Source organism: Cricetulus griseus, chromosome 9 (genome assembly GCF_003668045.3).
Source record: "Cricetulus griseus strain 17A/GY chromosome 9, alternate assembly CriGri-PICRH-1.0, whole genome shotgun sequence".
Classification (NCBI taxonomy): domain Eukaryota; kingdom Metazoa; phylum Chordata; class Mammalia; order Rodentia; family Cricetidae; genus Cricetulus; species Cricetulus griseus.
In genome coordinates, this window is record NC_048602.1 from 12,927,440 (window position 1) to 12,946,476 (window position 19,037).

Genomic DNA, 19,037 nt, shown 5'->3' on the forward strand with positions numbered 1-19,037 from the left:
TTGCTGCCCTGTGAGTTTAATGTTTCTGGTCATTTACTTTTAATAGTTTTCTTTCAGGACAAGTGTTCTATGACAAGTTTTAATGGGAGGCAATGATCAAAATCTAAATTTGAGGATCACCCACATAACTTCACCTTTTGCAGGGAAGCAGGAAACGCTGAGCTATGACACAGCTTGCTGTGATTTTATATTGGGTCTGACCATCTTCATCACCAGATTTTACTCCCTGTTGAGACCTATATTGCTCTACTTTACATCTACTCTTTGGTCTGTTCTATGTAATTAAATCCTAGTATAAGATATTTACTGTCAGGAAAGGAGGAAATCATCTATGAGAGAACTCTCAGTTGATTTTTGACTTTAATTATGTGTCTCTTCTCTTTTTAATTTATACCTTTTACACATCAAACAATTGTTGGCAGGAACCTTCAAGGCACATGACAGATAATTATGTGACGAAGTTGAATCTTTCTGAGGATCCTCAGCTATCAGTCTGGGGTACATAAGCTCCCTCTTGTTTAGGGCAGCTGTTTCTGTGGTTTCTCCAACCTGGTCTTGACCCCTTTGCTCATCACTCCTCCCTCTCTGCAACTGGATTCTAGGAGTTCGGCTCAGTGTTTATCTGTGGGTCTCCACTTCTGCTTCCATCAGCTACTGAATGAAGGCTCTAGGTTGGCATATGAGCTAGTCAACAATTTCATTATAGGTGAAGGGCATTTAAGGTACCCTCTCCACTATTGCTTAGATTGTTAGGTCTTGCTGGTGCAGAATCCCTAGACTCTGGTGGTGTTATATTAGTCTTTATTTTCTGATCATATACTATCAATTTCCCATTCCTTCTTTCAGTAGGTACAGGTGGTGCCTCTCCCTCTCCTGGTGGGTATGGGTCCAAGGCTCAAATGGTTGTAGATGCTGGATAGTTTGGTCTATCCCAAAGTCTCTCTCCTGGTGGTTGTAAATGAGTCTCAGACACCAGTGTTATCGGATAGTGGATGGTTTCTTCTACCCCCAGTACTCTGGGAAATTTAATGGGTTGGACAGTACTATCTGCCTGGATTAGTAGCCTCTAACTAGCAGATGGGAGGAGAGCAGGAGAAGGCCAGGCACTCATATCCCCGTGTGGGTGCGTGCAGGTCCAAGACTCAGAGGACTGCAGACTCTGGATGGTTTCATCTGCCCCCAGGTCTCTGAAGAATTCCGTGGACAGGAAGTGACTATGTACCTGATCATGGTCCTCCAAGGAGGGGTAGGGCAGGAGAAGGGCCACACTTAACTCTCTCAGTGGCTGCAGGTCCAAGTCTCCAATGGAGGCACACTTTACACAAGCCTGTGAGAAGGAGGAAACTAACAGAGACATATATGGTCCCCCAGAAAAGGGGAAAGGGACAAGACCTCCTGAGAAATTTGGGAGAAAGTGGGAAGGAAGGTAGGAGAAAGAGGAGAGGAGAAGAGGAGGATGCAGCAGAACATAAGGGGTCAGGACGGTCGAGTTGGGTAAAAACAGAGAAAGACAGCAAGAAAAGAGATACTTTAATAGAGGGAGCCATTATGAGCATAAGGATAAATCTGGCACTAATGAAGTCTTCAGGAAAACACAAGGGTTACCCCAATTAAGAATCTAAGCAACAGTGTAGAGTTTACCTTAAATGTTGTTCCATTATAATGAGATTGATCACTGCATAAATGCCATCATATTTCTTTCATCCAGTACTTGATGGAAGCAGAAGCAGAGATTCACAGATAAGCATTGAGCTGAATTCCTGGAGTCCAGCTATAGAAATGATGGGCGATGAGCAAAGGTGTCAAGACCATGCTAGGGAAAACCACAGAAAAGGTTGACCTGAATAACTGGGTGTTCACAGACCCCAGAATGCCAGCTGGATAATGAGCACAAAACCTAAACAAGGCCCCTGAGCATGGCTGTCAGTTTTGGTGGCTTTGACAGTTTATGGGGCTTCAGTCAGTGAAATCAGTAGTTATCCCTAGTTCACGGACAGGAATGGGGTGTCCTTTCTGTTTAGAGGGACACTCTCTCAGACTAGATACACAGGCGTGGGCCTATGTCCTGCCCCAAATGATATGCAGACATTGTTGATTCGCCATGGGAGGCCTCACCCATGCTGATAGTGGATGGAGATGGGATGGGGACTTGGTAGGACAGGTGGGAGAGGGAACTGTGATTGATACATAAAATGAGATTGTTTTCATTTAAATGAAAATAATTAAAAATAAAATATATTCAGATTGTAATATGAGATGCAAAAAAGTGTTTTAAAATAAAAAGTAAGATAAACCTGCTACCAGAGTGCTGCACCCCATTCACCTGACTTTATTTACGTGTCTATCTCCTTGACTCTACCTCCTACTAGCCAAGTGCTGTAACAGCTATCTTCTTCTAAATGACTCATCAAATTGTTTTAGTTGTATATAATTCTTTTATTTGCATATATTCATTTCCTCAAAAATTGCATGTCTGCCCTCCTGGTTTTGCCTGAGGAGTTACATTACTAGTATACTTTATTCATAATAACTTTTTCTATAAGAAAATGTCTCCTTTTCTGCAAAGAAGAAATGGTTCTAACCTGGGGTCCTCTGGTCCCTAGAAAATGAACACCCCAAATAATCCAAGTCCTTTCCACTGGGGGAAAAAAGCTCCATCTTCTCCATGATGTAGTCTAACATAAAGACTTTGAGGGGAGACCTTCAATCATGACTTGACCACCATTATTAACTGGCATTGACATTTGGTTTTCACTTTTAATTTAAATTTGTCTGTCTGTCTATATATTTTGCATCACTTCTGAAGTTTTCCCTCTCTCATAGCCCCTCAGTGCCCTTATCCCCACTGCCCTCTGTCCCCATCCAGCCTCTCCTCTTCCATTTCTTTTCAGGAAAGGTCAGGTCTCCTGTGAGTACCAACAAGATATAACAAGTTGCAGTAAGACTAAGGATCCCTCATGTATTAAGACTGGGCAAGGCAACCTAGCATGAGGAGTACTATCCCCAAAGCCAGGAAAAGAGTTGAAAAGATACATGCAGACAGAACACTATGTATATATAACAAATAAATCTAGAAAATAATAGTAGACAGCCCCTGTACCCACTGTTTGGAGTTCCACAAGAGGACAAAGCTACACAACTGTAACTTATATGTAGAGTGCTTAATAATTAACCCATCAACAAACTGTGGGTGCCATCCTGTTCAGAGTGTCTGTATCTACATATTAAGTTTAGTTTCATTCATGTACCTTTATTTTTATTAATATTTGCCCAGTCTACAAAACAGGATTATTTTCTTTATTTATGTTTGCATGATTCAGAGCGTTTTTAAAAGTTCCTCTCATATAAATCTTAGCCTCTTAATTAATGCATTATCTGTGAGCTTTCTCTGGCCTTTGCAGAACTTGTCACTTGGTACTCTAGCTCGAAAATATCTGAAGATTTTATTCTCATTTTTTTTTATTCTGATCAGTAGTTTTCATCTTTTTTAAAAATTTGTTTTAATTTGTCTTATCTTATTAGTATATCTTATTTTCATAAAAGACAATTTGGATGTGAATATGCTGTAAGAGGGAAGGTTGCAACATGCTACCAGCAGAATCAAATGAGAAAATCAATTTGCATGTCCAGATGTCAGAAAGTATTTTATTAATATCCAGCATTATAAATACCATGGAGTGTCCATCGATGAATAGATCCCATCTCAGCATAATAAAACCTGCATAATATAAATCTCCAGTCAGGAGCTACGACATAAGCATCTTATAAGGAATAGGCACACCATTACAGATCACCTCCATTTATGTTTAATCTTTAAAAGTGCTTTCTGTATAGTACTATAATTGAGTAATGACTTGTAAACACAATTCATTTCCATTTGAGCCACATTTATAAAAGGAATAGTTAGGAGGGAGAGAATGAGCAGAATAAAATTAAGACAACAGTGGTCATGAGTTGAAGGAATTGTTCTCAATAGCAATGACAGAGGCTCATGTGTCAAGAGTATGTATTCATGACAAGAGGAGTTGTAAATTACTAAAATTGAACCAAGGAGCATTGGGAGTGGAACAGAGAGGTATAGGAGATCATCTAAAATATTTGATTTGGAAGGAGTCATAGAACAAGAGTACCGTAGAAACAGAGACCAGGCTGGCCTCGAACTCACAGAGATCCGCCTGCCTCTGACTCCTGAGAGTTGGCATTAAAGGCATGTGCCACCAATGCCCGGCTTTCATATGATTGTTTTATCTTACTATATTTTAATTTGTTATGTTTTTTCTTGTCTTAGAATCCTATTGCTTCCAAATGACTGAAAGGGAGTGGATCTACAAGGAAGGGGAGTGGGGAGACGTTTCAAGGGAGATGGAATGTAATCAGGCTATGTTGTTTAAGAGTAGATTCTACTTTCAATAATATGTTCAAAAAAGGAAAACAAAGATTTTCTGGCATCTATTATGACAATCATGCTATTTCTGTCATTTCGACTTACTCATAACGATTTACATTTATTGCTAGCTCTATGTGAAACCACACCGGTATCTTTGAAAAATATGTGATGATGTTTCATTTTTAACTAATAACAGTTTATTTTAATGAACTCACAACTAAAAGCATTACTAGGCAACAATGAAATAGTGAATCATAGTAATAATTGGCCAGGCCAAAGTACTGTACATTTCACTAAACTTCAGTGTAGTTTGAACAGCCCTGGTGAAGCCATCCAGTTTTGCTTATGTTTTTACCTTGTCACTAGCCATTACATTTTATGTAGCAGAAATAACGGGAAAAATGACTGTTGAAATAGAAAAATAATTAACTTATATCCTTCTTCATAAATATGCATCTTTTTATCTGGTCATCACTTAATACTACCTTTATTGGTCTCCTTTCCAAATGTGATATTGAAGTTATTATACTGACACCCATTTGATTATATAATTGTGGGTATTATTGTATAATATTTTCATATGATGGGAATCATGTGACGTTTTAATCTCATACTGAGTTTATGTGACCTGGGTTAAAGTTACCCCTTATACATCCAACAATTTGCTGACATATTTGCTTTCATCATGTCTCCATGTGTCAAATAATAATCCATTTTGCATATAGACACATTTTAATTGTCACTGTATCTGTTTACGGGTTTATAAGTGGCTTCTATTTTCTGTCTTATAGTACATAAGCAGCAATGAAAAGGGGTGTGCAAATGTCTCCAGTGCATGATATGGAGTTCTAGGTGGATACACACAAAAATGGAATACCTGGGTAAAATAGTGATTCCATTTTCAGGTGTTTTTGAAAAGCCACAACTGATTTCCATAATGGCTATGTTAAATTCCTTTTAACTCTTTAGTGAAGATAGCATTACACTGATGACAAACCATATAAAGACAATATCAGTGAAGAATATATACAAATCCCTATCCCTGCTGATGCTGGTTCTTATAAAATAATATCAAAATATATTCAGAATAATACCAAAATTATTTGTCATTTTGAGTTGATTTTATAAAAGCTGAAAGATAATAATCCAATTTTTTTCCTGGCATTCATGTGGGATAAAGCAGTTGTCATGGGAAGAGGGCCTTCTGACAAACAAGTTCATTGCCAGTCACTATTTCAGTATCCATGCAATTAGAATATACTACACCGAGCTGTCTATGAAGTCAACAAGGATTTAAGATCACCTTACAGAATGAAAGCTACAAGAAAGGCAGTTTTATCGACAGCATTTTGCTGGATCCATTGCACATCAGGTGGGCAGAGTAAAGACTCTCACAGCTTCATGTTGAATAGTTCTATAGGCATCACAAGATGGGATTCGCTCATGGAGACTGCTGGATCAACCAGATGACAAAGCTTTCATGTTCATTTCAGCTAATCTTAAAAAGACAACCTGCTAACTACTTTACATTCTGTATTGGCAATTTGAGAGTGACTGTTGAGTAAACAACTGGATACTGAGAAAAATATATTACTTTCATAGTTAAAATGAGATTAAATTATTCTTATTTGTTATAGAGACCAAACAAAGCTTGGATACAATAGAGTAAGGATATATGAGAAGAAAGGGTAAAAATGATGGAAAACAGAGAGAAGCTATTCGAATGGTGTTCACCAGCCACCAATTATGATTATATAAAAAATAATGTAGCCTCTTAAGATGGAGGAGAGAGTATGAAAAGCCAGAAAGGTAGATACAAGAATCAGAATGTTCTGGGTGACTCTGGATTCAGGAGATTTTCTACTGGAAACATGAGTGCTGCGGATGTGTTGAACCCTCTGCTTGTGTCTGTACAGAACAAAAATCATGGAGCCACTGGACCACACCAAGAGGACAGAAATTAAGACTTCAGGGAAAACCACCAATGCTGCATAGAGTGAAGGGCCAATTCCATCCCACCCTACAATGGAGCAGTAACCTAAATCTTGTTTTCTTGTCACATTTTTGCTGCCCGAATTAACAAACGAATATGGAAAAATCAAGATAAACAGGATCCAAATGAGGGAGACGTGGTAGCCAGTGATCTTCTCAACTTTGACTTTGTGACACTTCCAACATGATTTCCTGGGACTAATGGTCAACGCCTGGAAGACACTCTGTCCCTCGTGATAGTCTCGCCAGCAAGAACAACACAGGACATTCGGATCCTTCTGCAGTAAAGCTTTATGCGTCTTGAGAGGAGAGCATAAGCTTACCAGAGCGGAGACCCCGAGCCAAGAATCCCGTCCCCTAATAAAGGCTGGCAGCCACCGCCTGGGACATGTCACCCTATGATTGGCTGCAGCTCATCAGGCCATATGACGCCACGGAATAGGCAGAGATCAAGGAATGGAAAATTACCCAGCACCTGCGCAATAATCTTGTTTACATTCAGTGACTGCCGGATGCAGGCGCCATCATTGTAATGGAGAATGCAGGGACGGCTCCCTACAACACTCAAGAGGCAGGTGGTGCCAATAGACACACTCCTACCAAGTCCTTGAAAGTACAACAGTAGTTACATCCAAAGTCATTCAAGAAATGTTCAATCCCCAAACTGCCATTGTTTGGGGCACTCCTGTAGAGAGAATGATCAAGGCATTGGCTGATAATATGGGAATGAGAATCCAATCTGTGGGCTTTAATGTGTCTTCTCTCCAGTAAAGTAGAAAATTAGGGAGAAATTTCCCAGAATTCCAGCTGCAGTTTGTGATAAGTAAATAAAGCCAATTGCCAGATTCCAGAAATCCATTCTGTGATTTGGCACAATTTCGTTAAGTATATGATGCTGCTATTCTTCTGGTCAAATATATAGTGACAAATATTTACAGATTTCTATCAGGGTATAAGCCTTTAATTGATGGGGCTACTGAGAGCATGAAACTTAAGGTCTAAAAGAAGGACTCAAAAAGTTCAGGTGTTCAAGGCCAACCCCAACAAAAAAAAAAGACCTCATCATAAAGTTTGGCAGAAGTTACATTCCATGTATGTTACTGTGAGAATGAGCAATTAACTCTGATTCCACTTCAGTTGGAAGGAGAGCCATCATGTTTCATAGTAAAGAAAACATTCCCAATGATGTGACATTGGCCCACAAGAAACAATGAAATTTTACAACCTGTAGAACAAATCCAATATAAGATTTCCAGAAATATCTATGTTTTCTACTTATTGTGTAAAAGAAAACGATTTAAATAATGTTGACAAAAAGAGAATATATTTATACTACATTTATCTCTCATCTAATAATAAAAGATATGAAGAGACAAATTTTTGTAATACCTCTGAGAGTATACCTCTGGTATTTTGACATGACAAAGTTTCCTTCATTATGCCTCACCTGGAGCTGTCTGTGATTTAATATGAAACTAACTCTATCTTTTGTAAGCCCTTCATGAAAATTCTCGTGAAAAAGTACCCAACCCTGTTCTAAAACCTGGGAGTCAAAATACCCCAAATAACTCTCTGTATTTAACTTCTTTTAATGTTATTCATTGCGCTAAGACCCACCCACCTGAGACAAGTGCCAATCAGGATTACCCCTGTTCCAAACTCCCTGTAGGACGAATTTCAGTCTTCACTGTGAGAAGTGTTTCCTTCCATGTAGGAACAAAATCCACTGAATAAAAAGTCTCAATGTAGATTTGGTCATGCTGAGCTGTCTTTTGGCCATCACCATACAATAATCTTTTATAAGGAAATGTTACTAAAAACAAAAAGTGCATTAGAATGATGCTTGAACTGACAACTTCCATCATGCTAAGACATGGATTCATGAAAATCATAAACTATAGACACACACACATGTGTGCATACACATGTCAGGCCATTGTGATAGAAAGAGGTATCTGCCAAGATGAAGTCTCACAGAATATAGACAGCATAGAGAAAGCTATCTGATAATGATAGCTGCAGGAGTGCTGTCCTGTGTCTCATTTGAAACTGTGTCTGGGAGAGTCATGAAGCACCCCATTGGCTTAGACAGGAAATGATAGAAATAAGGCAGTGGATTACACAGTCCATCCGTGCAGTGAAGTCGGTGTAAAGTCACAACACACCATACTATATTTCTGCAGGAGAAGTTGTCTAAAATCCTCTTAAGGAGCTGAGATCTCCTTGATGGAATAGGCAGAAGCAGCTGGGGATCAGTACCAGGTTCAAAAATGCAGTCCTAGGAAAAATCCAATTGCTCCATCTAATCATTGCCAATGCAATGACCATCTCCTGCACAATCAAGACCTGGGACAAAATGGACAATGAATCTTGGTATCTGAACAGTTTTAAACAGAGTGGAGATATGAACTGTGACCTAAGGAACTGTCAGATACTGGCGGTCTTCCCTTCTCTATACCCTGGCACTGTAGAACACCCTAGGGATAGCCTATAGCAGAATGTACAAAGTCTTCTATTCAGTGAGGCAAGACTGGCCCAGACACATCACTAGCTTACACTCTTTGTCAATGAGGTTTAGTAGTTATGAGTGTTAGAAAAATGCATGGGATGAATGCAAGTTGAGCCAGGTAACATGAATGTGACCCATAAGAGAGTTAAAAAAGAGTTACCAAATGTGAGGTTATGGAAGGAAAGAAAACACATCATGTGTGAGCAGAGAAGGAAAATAATGTGTTTGCATGAGACAAGCTGGACTACGAGAGGAGACATGGAGAGAAGAAGGATCGGGTCAACCAAAACTTTAAATAAGATAAAGGCTTAAATAAACTAGTTACATTTAAGCTAACTAAAACAAAAGGCAATAAAATGAACAAATAGAAAATACATACTGGGACACCGGACATACTTCTCGGAAATTGATGCCAATGGAACTACATAACTACATCTGGTAGAATAGAGAAAATTACAAGTATTGACAAGGTGCTCCAATAAGCACCTTGGTGTGCTGCTGCTAAGCTCTGCTGTGGCCTTGGAGACTTTTGTAATGTCAGTGACTAGGAAATATCTGTACCACATCTTTGAGACTTGAGTGGTTCACTGCACACCTGCTTTCATTTTAGTGAAGAAGAGATGTTAAAGGAATTAAGTAGGAACCAATGACCACCACTCTCTGATACCACTCCTTTGCACAGAAAAGGCAGTTCACTTTGCCCACTCTGATAATGAATACTTTTCTTTACATAGTATAATGCACAGGAATATACTGGTCCCAAACTTAACCTCAATATTCTCAATAGCAAATATTCACTTAGGTTATTTATTTAAAAATTTATGAATAATAGCAAATAACATTTTTATGAATTAAGTGCATATAAGGCTGTTAGAAATGACAACTTATGAAACATTCATATCCTGTTATTTTGACACCTCTATATTTTTGTAACTGTCATGATCTGAACTCAGAAACTCTAAGGAGAAGTAACTAACCTATAAGCATGTTTAGAGGCAAAGTGGATACATTATGGACACAAAAGTGTATAGTACAGCACAAACACAGTCACGTAGGTCTGTGATCACAAAGTGATCACATGAGAGATGTTCTTAAACAGATTCACTTCTTAAACACAGTTTATGTTCCTAACATAAAATATTCAATTTGTTGTTATGTAACTGTATGCTTTTTGCTGTAAGCTCGCATTTGAGAGGACTACAGAGATGGCTCAGTGGTATTGAACCTTGCTGCTGTTGTAGACTGTCTGGGTTTGCTCCCTAGCACCCACATGTTGGCTCACAATTACTTGCACTCCAGTTTCTGTGGGGACTGACACACTCTTATGGCCTCTGTAGGCACTGAAGTCCACAAGGCACACATATACATTCAGGCAAAACATTCATTTACACAAAATAAAAATAGAACACTTATAAATATATTATATATATTATATATATTATATATATATATATATATATATATATATATATATATAATTATTTAAGTTTTCACTTTAATATGACTGTTCACTCCACAGGAAAATACAAACTATAAGTAAGGCTTATAAGATCAGATTGTAAATAAATATTGCCTAAGTGTTGATTGACATCATAGGAATTGCCCCAACTCCCAGTTTAATTTCACAAGTACACATACACCAGGAATGTATGATTCTACTGAAAATATGCATTGCTGTTTTTGCTGAGATAAAGGCTATAGTGGTACCAATGAATTTCTAACACTATTACTCTGTACACAATGCAATATGAAATGCTAACATGATTAACAAATAACATCTTGAGAAGAAAATTAATTTAATAAAATCATTCATTTAAAATCCTGCATGTGTTTGCTAATAATTATTGTTGTTGTTTTCAATCAGGGAGTCATTATGTAGCTCTAGCTTTCCTTGACCTCCCTGTGTTGATCATATTGATCTAGAGCTCACAGAGACCTTTCTACCTATGTTTTACAAATGAGATAAAAGTCATGTCCCACCACCACTGGATTCTTTTATTATTATATGATTTATCATCTATTCTTCCCCTGACTCAACCTTTCTGCTCCCTCACTTCCTGCTCCCTCCTCTTCTCCCCTTCTCATTCTCCTATATGATTTATCTATTACAATAGAATTCATGATGATTTAAAATTCAGGTTGTGCATGTGAGATAATTAAGAATAATCAGAATAATGTGAAACTTTAATATTGCCCGATGGGATATAACTATAAAGTGGATTAAATTTAGCTCAGTGGTAGTGTCCAGGCCAGCTGTGTGTAAGGCCCTAAGTTCTATTGGCAAAAAATAAGCAGTTGAGATTTAATGTTATAAGATTCTGCTCAAAATTAGAGTAAGAGCCATACAAGAGAGAAAACCATTGATGGAAATCTAAGGTAAAAACTGATTGGAGGAACACAGAGAGGAAGCACAAGAATGATCCCATTACTAAGGTGTGACTCAAAAAAATATAAGCATTCTTAACAATGAGTGAGTCCCTGTTGGTTCTTACTGTAATATAAATCCCAAACTGAGGGTGACTGTGGATAACATCAGGATAATGCAGGCCCCCTATGAGGGTGCCGAAGGACTAAGTAATAAGTCAATATGAAAATTCACAATACCCACATACTGTGTTGATTATCTATGAAATATTTACATTCTGTCTGTCATTGCGCAATAGTTACACTCCACCTTAACTTTCCTGTCACTTTTTCAAGTTCAAGAGGGAGAGTTTTCAAAGCAGTCATTTTACCACTGCCTAGTCACTATAGATAGAGTTACTCCACATGATTAAATTAGTATCTCATAATAATGTCTTTTTTTCACTCCAGCAACATATTCAAATCCTGCATTTTCCCAGGGTTGTGTGCTTTTTCTATTTCCAATTTAATGCCCAATTTGGACATTAAATCCTATGTTAACCATATTAATAAGACTTCAAAATAATGAACACATGATGAAAGGTTAGTTGAATGATCACATTGACTTATTGCAACAGCCCTTCAGCACCCTAACAGATGGCTTGCATTCTTCTGGTATACCCACAGTCACCTTCAGTGGGGATTATAAACTACACTAAGAACCAACAAGTCGCGGCACAAAGTTTGAAGACTTCTATAATCCTCAGTCACCACTTGGTAATGGAATTAATCTCCTGCCTTTTCTCTATGTTCCAAAGATCTGTGCTATCTCAGATTCCCATAACTGGACATGAGCTCTTATCCAGTTCTTTCCCATTGACTGACTCTTCTGCTCCAAGTGAAATGCAAAGTACTCACCAGGCTTCATGCATCTGTAGGATGGTGCTGTCATTCTGCAGATCCTGACTCTTAAAAAGGAGTTGTAATAGCGGCAGCTCAAACCTTGTTAGAGTTCTGTGACCTCCCCTCCCTCCAGAATTGCAATTTTCATTTCACCTGCAGTGGCAATGACACTGTTTGCTTTGGGCGACAAAAATAATTCATGAGACTTTCCCCATTGCTCATTAGCACACAGACATAAGTGATTCTTTGAAAAGCTCCACAGAGACAAAGGCATTGAGTTTTCAGAATCCATTGAAGACTGAATAAATCTCGTGTGGAAGGTGATGTCAATTTCAAAAAATTGGCAAGGAAGTGTGTCTTTAGTTCTTTAAAAGTGAAATAATATCACATTTTGTAATTAGTATTTTTCTTTGAGTACTTCATAGATCCATATGAGTTTCAGTTCAGTGCATGTCCATTATTTCCTTTCTAATTTCTTTTCATCCCCTCCCACCACTATTCTCTGCAAATATCATGTGATCAAAATCAAACAATCTCTGAGTCTACTTTCTAAATCTAGAAAGTGTCTAATTCAGTGGACACTATGGAAGCATTCTTACATGTTAAAGGCTGAATTGTTAAAGAAATCTGACATTTTCTCCCAGAAGCCATCTGTAGTCAACTGCTATTGAGCTAGGAGCGCCATTTCCGGACCCCCTTCACTCTTCTGTGATTTTGTCTATCTTAATTTTGTGAATAATGTCCTAACAATTACTTCATATACATAAGTGCTCTCTTTTATCTTGGCAAATCCAGTTTCATTTTCATCATTATGATACCTCCAGTTATGGTTCATACACACTTTCTGATTGTTCTTAAATGGTGATCCCTGGGTGTTTGGAGGTAGAGGTGTGGTAGAGATGTTCCATTTGAAGGTGAAACTTCCAGAGCATCTTATTCTCAGCACCTATGAGAATTATGGGCCTCCACATTTTAAACATTGAATGAAAAAAGAAGCATGTCTGGTGAGTGTTTAGAGATATGTTAATACTATATATGAGGATGAAAGCATAGAAAACAGTTTATTAATATTATCCAATTACCAGAAAAATAGTATTATGTTCTTTCCCAGGGTATACGGACTCTCTAGCCACATGATTTGGCTCTGAGAATAGTGCCATGCATATGTTTTAATCTTATGATGTGGACTTTCATTGCTATCATGAAATGTTTGTTTATTCCCATGATGTTCTTGAAATTATTGTACCAGGTTTGTTGCAGATATAGCTCTCAGGGTTCACACATGGATAAGATTAATCATTACTTCCAGAACTATGAAAACTACTCACTAGGGAAGAAGCTTCTAGTTGTCTGCAGGCTTGATTCTTCAAGGTCTATGGCTGAAGTATATGGTATCCTCAGAAAAGGGACTTTCCATTTAAGAAACACAGAGCCCTAAACACTATAGAATATTGAAACTGTTCAATATATTTATGAACTGTCAAATAACTATTCTTCTCTGTTTTCTACTACTCAGCAGGAAAACAGTCAAATCTGAGAACATCTAATGAAGTAGAAGTAAAAAGAAAAGCATGACATTACAAGTAGAAAAGACAGTATTAAAATACTTAGTATCATGTAGTATAAACTAATTATATAAAAGATGGCATGAAAATATTCTAGGAAAGGGAAAAAAGTGGATTCTGTCATGAAACATTCAATTTAAATTTATATATTTATCTCATTTATTTTTCAAATTTAAGTATAATTAAATCAGTTCCCCCTTTCTCTTTACATGTGCAACACATGATTTTTTTCAGATTAATGTCCTATGTTTCTTTATATGCTATTTTACACACACACACACACACACACACACACACACACACACACACACTTAAATATACAAATACAAACTACATATTCCATACAGTGTTATTTTTATGCATATGAAGTATTTGATGCCCAGTTAGGAAGTTCTTCCCTGGGGAAGACTATTTTTCCCAAACTTAGCATTCACTGGTTGTCTGCAGTCTTTTGTCTATCATTGACAATTCATGAGAGTCAGACCTTCCATGTTATCGTGTTTATAATTATCATCCTTCAGGGTTTTGTTGTCAAGTAGTTATGAGGTAAAAAGCCCAAGAATACATTATAGTGTTTTAGAAAAACAAATAGTTGAATGAGGAATATTTTTAAGTTCAGGAAACAGGAACCAAACAGCCCACTTATTATTAGCTGATGTGCCTTTCTTGCTAGGATTGATGATCATAGTTGATGATTAGTTTCTTATACGCATATATTCCCTCAGTCTACTGATATATGGAACCATTTATTAGTGGTTATGCACACTAATGATTTAAAGTAGAGATTACTGATTCTTATAATGACATTAATGACCACCTTAAATGCCATCATACAGCCTAAACCAATTGCTGATGGAAACAGAAGCAGAGATTCATAGCAAAACACTGAGCCAAGCTCCTGGAATCCAGTTGCAGAGAGGGAGGACTAATGAGCAAAGGGATCAAGACCATGCTGGGAAAACTCACAGAAACAGCTGACCTTAACAAATGGGAGACAAAACACCCCAGTCTGATAATTGGAGTACCTGCATAGGACCAAACCAGGTTCCCTGAACATTGGTGTCAGCTGGAGGCCCTGAGCAGTCTATGGGACCTCTGATTGAGGAACTACATCTCTAGAGCACGAATGTATTTTGGGAGTCCAGTCCCTAAGGTGGGATACTCTCTATGCCTAGACACACGGGTTGGGCATAGGCCCTGCCCCAAAGGATGTGTCCGATATTGATGATCCCCAATAGGAGGTCTCACCCTCCCTGAGTAGTGGATAAGCGTTGGGATGGGGGAATTGGTTGGAGGAGTGGGTGGATGGGAGGGAGATGGAATTGGGGATGGTATGTCAAATAAGATGGTTATTAATTATAACAAAATTAATTTTGAAAAGCTAAAATACATTAAGTCAAATAGCTCACATCATTATTCATAGTTTGAAAACATAAGTATGTCTCTAAAAGCAATAACGAACTCATTGTTTACCTCCACCTCTTTAATTCAGCTTAGATCTACTAAATTAGAGAATTTCAGAAATGGTTAAGATTGTGATTTCATGTCTAGGAAAGTTAAAAGTATTTTCTAAAAAGCTGTTGATCCTACTAAGAACTAAGGTTTTGATCATTCATTCATTCATTCATTCATTCATTCATTCATTGTCAGAGGCCCTTGCATCATTCTGGTCTTATGGATCGAATTCTATCTCCTGGCCTCCAAAAGTACCAGACATGCACATAGTGCCCAGAAATATTTAAAGGCATAATACCCATGCGCATAGAACAAATTAGTTAATAAAGAAAACTATAAAAGGGTGACTAAATTGTGTTATTACCCCAAATGTGTAAAGGAAGATGTTTAATAAGTAGCTTAATTTAACACCTTACAATATTTGCACATGGTGTATATTTCAGAACATCACATATTATAACTTTACATCATTATTTAGTTGTCAATTAAATAATTGTTTAAGTTGTATGCCAAACAATTTGTACAGTTAAGCGAAATGGACAACATTCTATAAACAACAACAACAACAAAAACAATTCTCAAACTTAGGCCTTATAGAATGAGTGTGAAATATCAGCTGCATTGGGAAGCAGGAAGATTCTAAGTTAAAGCCTGCCTGGTCTGCTAAGTAAATTGAGGCTCAACTTGACCATATAAGTTAGAACCTGTCTCAAAAGCAAGAGTGTAAAAAGGCTGGGCATATAGATCTGTATTAGAGCTCTTTCCTAGTAAGGACGAGCTGTCAGCATTAGTCCTCACTCTAAGGAAGAAAAGGGGAGAAGATCTGTTGACATAACGAGATGGGTAAAAGCATTTGACCAATAAATGTGTGGCACCTAAGTTTGAGTCCCTAAAATCAACACCCAAAAAGCCTGACTGTAGTTCTAATGTCTACAACACAACTCCTCCTACTACAGGGAGCCGGCAAGAGAACAGAGTTGGATCACGAGAGCTGGTTAGCCAGCTTGCCTGGCACATGCACCAGAAGAACATCCAAGAGGCTCCATTTCAAATGACCCGGAAGGTAAAGATCCATTGTCCAAGGTTGCCCTCTGACCTCCACACATGTGTCATGGTGCTTGAAGGATAAAAGTGTGACAAAGAAAACCTGCCCTTGCCCTGAAACCACAGAAACAAGCCCCGTCACCTAAAGCATAGCCAATGAAAAAACAAAACAAAAACCTAGGCCTTATATCAGAGTCAGTGAATTAAACCAACCATAGCCCTGAAACCAGAACAAGCGAACGAAACTTACACTGACACTGAAACTAGAGCCCATGAAATAAACCCATCCTGAAACTAGAATCAAAACGCTAAAAAGAAGCCAGTAAAAGAAAAACAAACTGGCTCTGAAAACAGATCCAAATCTGCCCTGGACCAGCTGAACATGAAACCAAACTATCTATGAGGAAGAAATCATCCAATCCCTAAGCGAAAAACAATCAATGCATGAGCATGAAATCTAGCCACTCCGAGATTGCCCAATATCAAAAGAAATGAAATCCAACTCATTCACTCGCTGAAAATCTTAGCCCTGGAAAAACTCCACCCCTAAGAAAACCCACGTGAGCCCCTCCTTGTGCCTTTTCAGTTGGCAGCTATTCTCCTCCACCAAGGCAGAGGCAGCAACTCCCCTGGATTCCTCTTTCCCAAACAAATCTCTTGAAAATCCTTTGGTGAAGATATTACTTTTCTGTCATGGGGCAGAACTTTCTGCTTGAAAGCCCCCTTAGGGGAGAAGAGCAGAAGAAGCAACTGACAACATCTGCTTGGAAACTTCCTTAGGAGAATAGAGCAGAAGTAACAACATTTTGCTGGAGCAGTTTACTACATTCAAGAAGGGTTCCCGTTAGCAGAGCAAAGCACAAATAACACTTGCCTTGGAACTGAGATATGGCTACCTCTGCTGGGAAACTCCCTTGGGAGTGGAACAGAGCTCAGCTGTAATGACTCTCTCTCCCTCAGAGAGTGGCAGGATTCCCACATCGTCAGGGCAGACCATCCCCCACTACAACACATCTTCTGGTACAGCCTGACTTCCTGACATGTCAGGATACCATTCTCCTCACAGCTGTAGCCCTTCCTTCTCCATGTAGGTATTGAGTATGGTGTTTGTTCACAGCAGTCAAAAGGAGAGCAGGCTAACTTATCCTGAGAAAAGTCGTTGAATTTGTGATGAGAAAAAACGGAAGCCTGGTGGCATTTCTGACCAATTTACCCAACATTTAAAGAGTCAATACAAATTCTTCATAAACTGCTCTAGATATTAGGAAAAATGTGCAAAGAGACATTTAAAGACACATTTAAAAGGAAAATTCAAAACAACTTGCAGGATAGAAGAAGGGCTTTGCGAAGAATCAATCTGACAAGGGCCTAGCGTTTAGGACATGCAAACAAGTCAAGTTTTAAGAACAATATCCTTAAAGACAAAAATCATTAATAAGCATGTGAAAAGATGTCAGATGTACTTACTTATTGGGAAGAAAATCAGATTCAGGAGATATCACTTATTCTTCAGGTTTGAATAGGTACAATTAAAAAGTCAGATAAAATTCCATAGAAGAATTCCAAGAAATCAGAAGTCTTACACATAGCTGTTGAGGTGTAAAATCAGTTAGCTGCTTTGGAAAAGAGTCCAGCAGTTCCTCAATACATGAAACAGATAGTTACCTTAGACGCCAGAGATTCTAGATTGGAGCCCTTGAAAGGAAATGTGTTTTCACACTTTGAGCACATTTGTTGATAATGTCATTCCCCAGCATTGAAACTATTCTTGCACTCAAGATGAGAATATGCTACAACAGGAGGAAATAGAGCATAAATTCAACTTTGCAAAATATGTATTTGTGTAAATAATTTTGTTGGCATATCAGAAGAAACATCATGTGACCAGAAAAAAGCCAAAGATAAGTATTAATGGAGGGACCATATTTGCTTGAGGAAACATATTTTTGGAAAGTATCGAGTCCTGCCCCAAATCATCAAATCCACCACAAAATCTGAGAAGAATTTTCAAGAAATATGACAAACAATATTGCAAAATTTGCATAGGAAAATTGTGCCAGAATATTTAATGATTTGTTGGAAAGGTCTGACAAGGCTTTCATCGGTTGACTGCAGCTCAAATTTGTTCATTTACACTAAGGTAACAACAGAAGTTAAAACATTAAGAAATGGCAAGTGTAAGAGGTATTTCATTGGAAAGGACCAGCGGGTTGAAACAGTGATACACAAGTAACTGCAAAAGTAGTATATGATACACTTATCTTAAAAAAATGACTTGGTCTAGGCTGGCATCAAAGTTCCCAAAAGAGCATTTTAAGGACTATGAGAAGACAGACTTCATAATAATTTCTGTTATGGAAAATACATTAGATTCCAAACTTACTCAGTGCATAGATTGTACATTCTAATAAGAACAATTTAAAAAACTGAGGAAGGAAACTGACCATGTGTTCCAGATACTCTGCCTTACAGATTGAGACTGCGTCTCGAAAGAGCCTCAAAAAAATAAGTTTTTTGGAAAAAAATATTTTAAATGTATTGGTTAACCTGAGAACATGAGACAAAAGTACAAAGTATAAAGATGGAGAGGGAGAGACAGCTGTGTGCTCCAAATAATTGAATATCAAATCAGCAAAATATTGCTGCCATGACAACAAACCTCCAGCATCCCAGGGCTTAAGGGAGGGTGTACAGCATCTGTGAACTTGGACTATTCTATCTAAGGTGGTAAAAATAAAGTCCAGAGGCTGAAGAGAGGGAGAAAAAATGCAATAATTAAGTCCTGGATTTCAACGTCACTGTCTGTGAAACCTGACATTTTAAAGTTACATGTAAGTAG

General features: G+C 38.0%; 1 pseudogene; it reads right to left on the reverse strand.

The window, feature by feature from the left end:
• Positions 1-1,066: 1,066 nt before the first annotated feature.
• LOC118239317 overlaps positions 1,067-19,037 on the reverse strand; it is a 20,309-nt pseudogene continuing 2,338 nt past the window's right edge.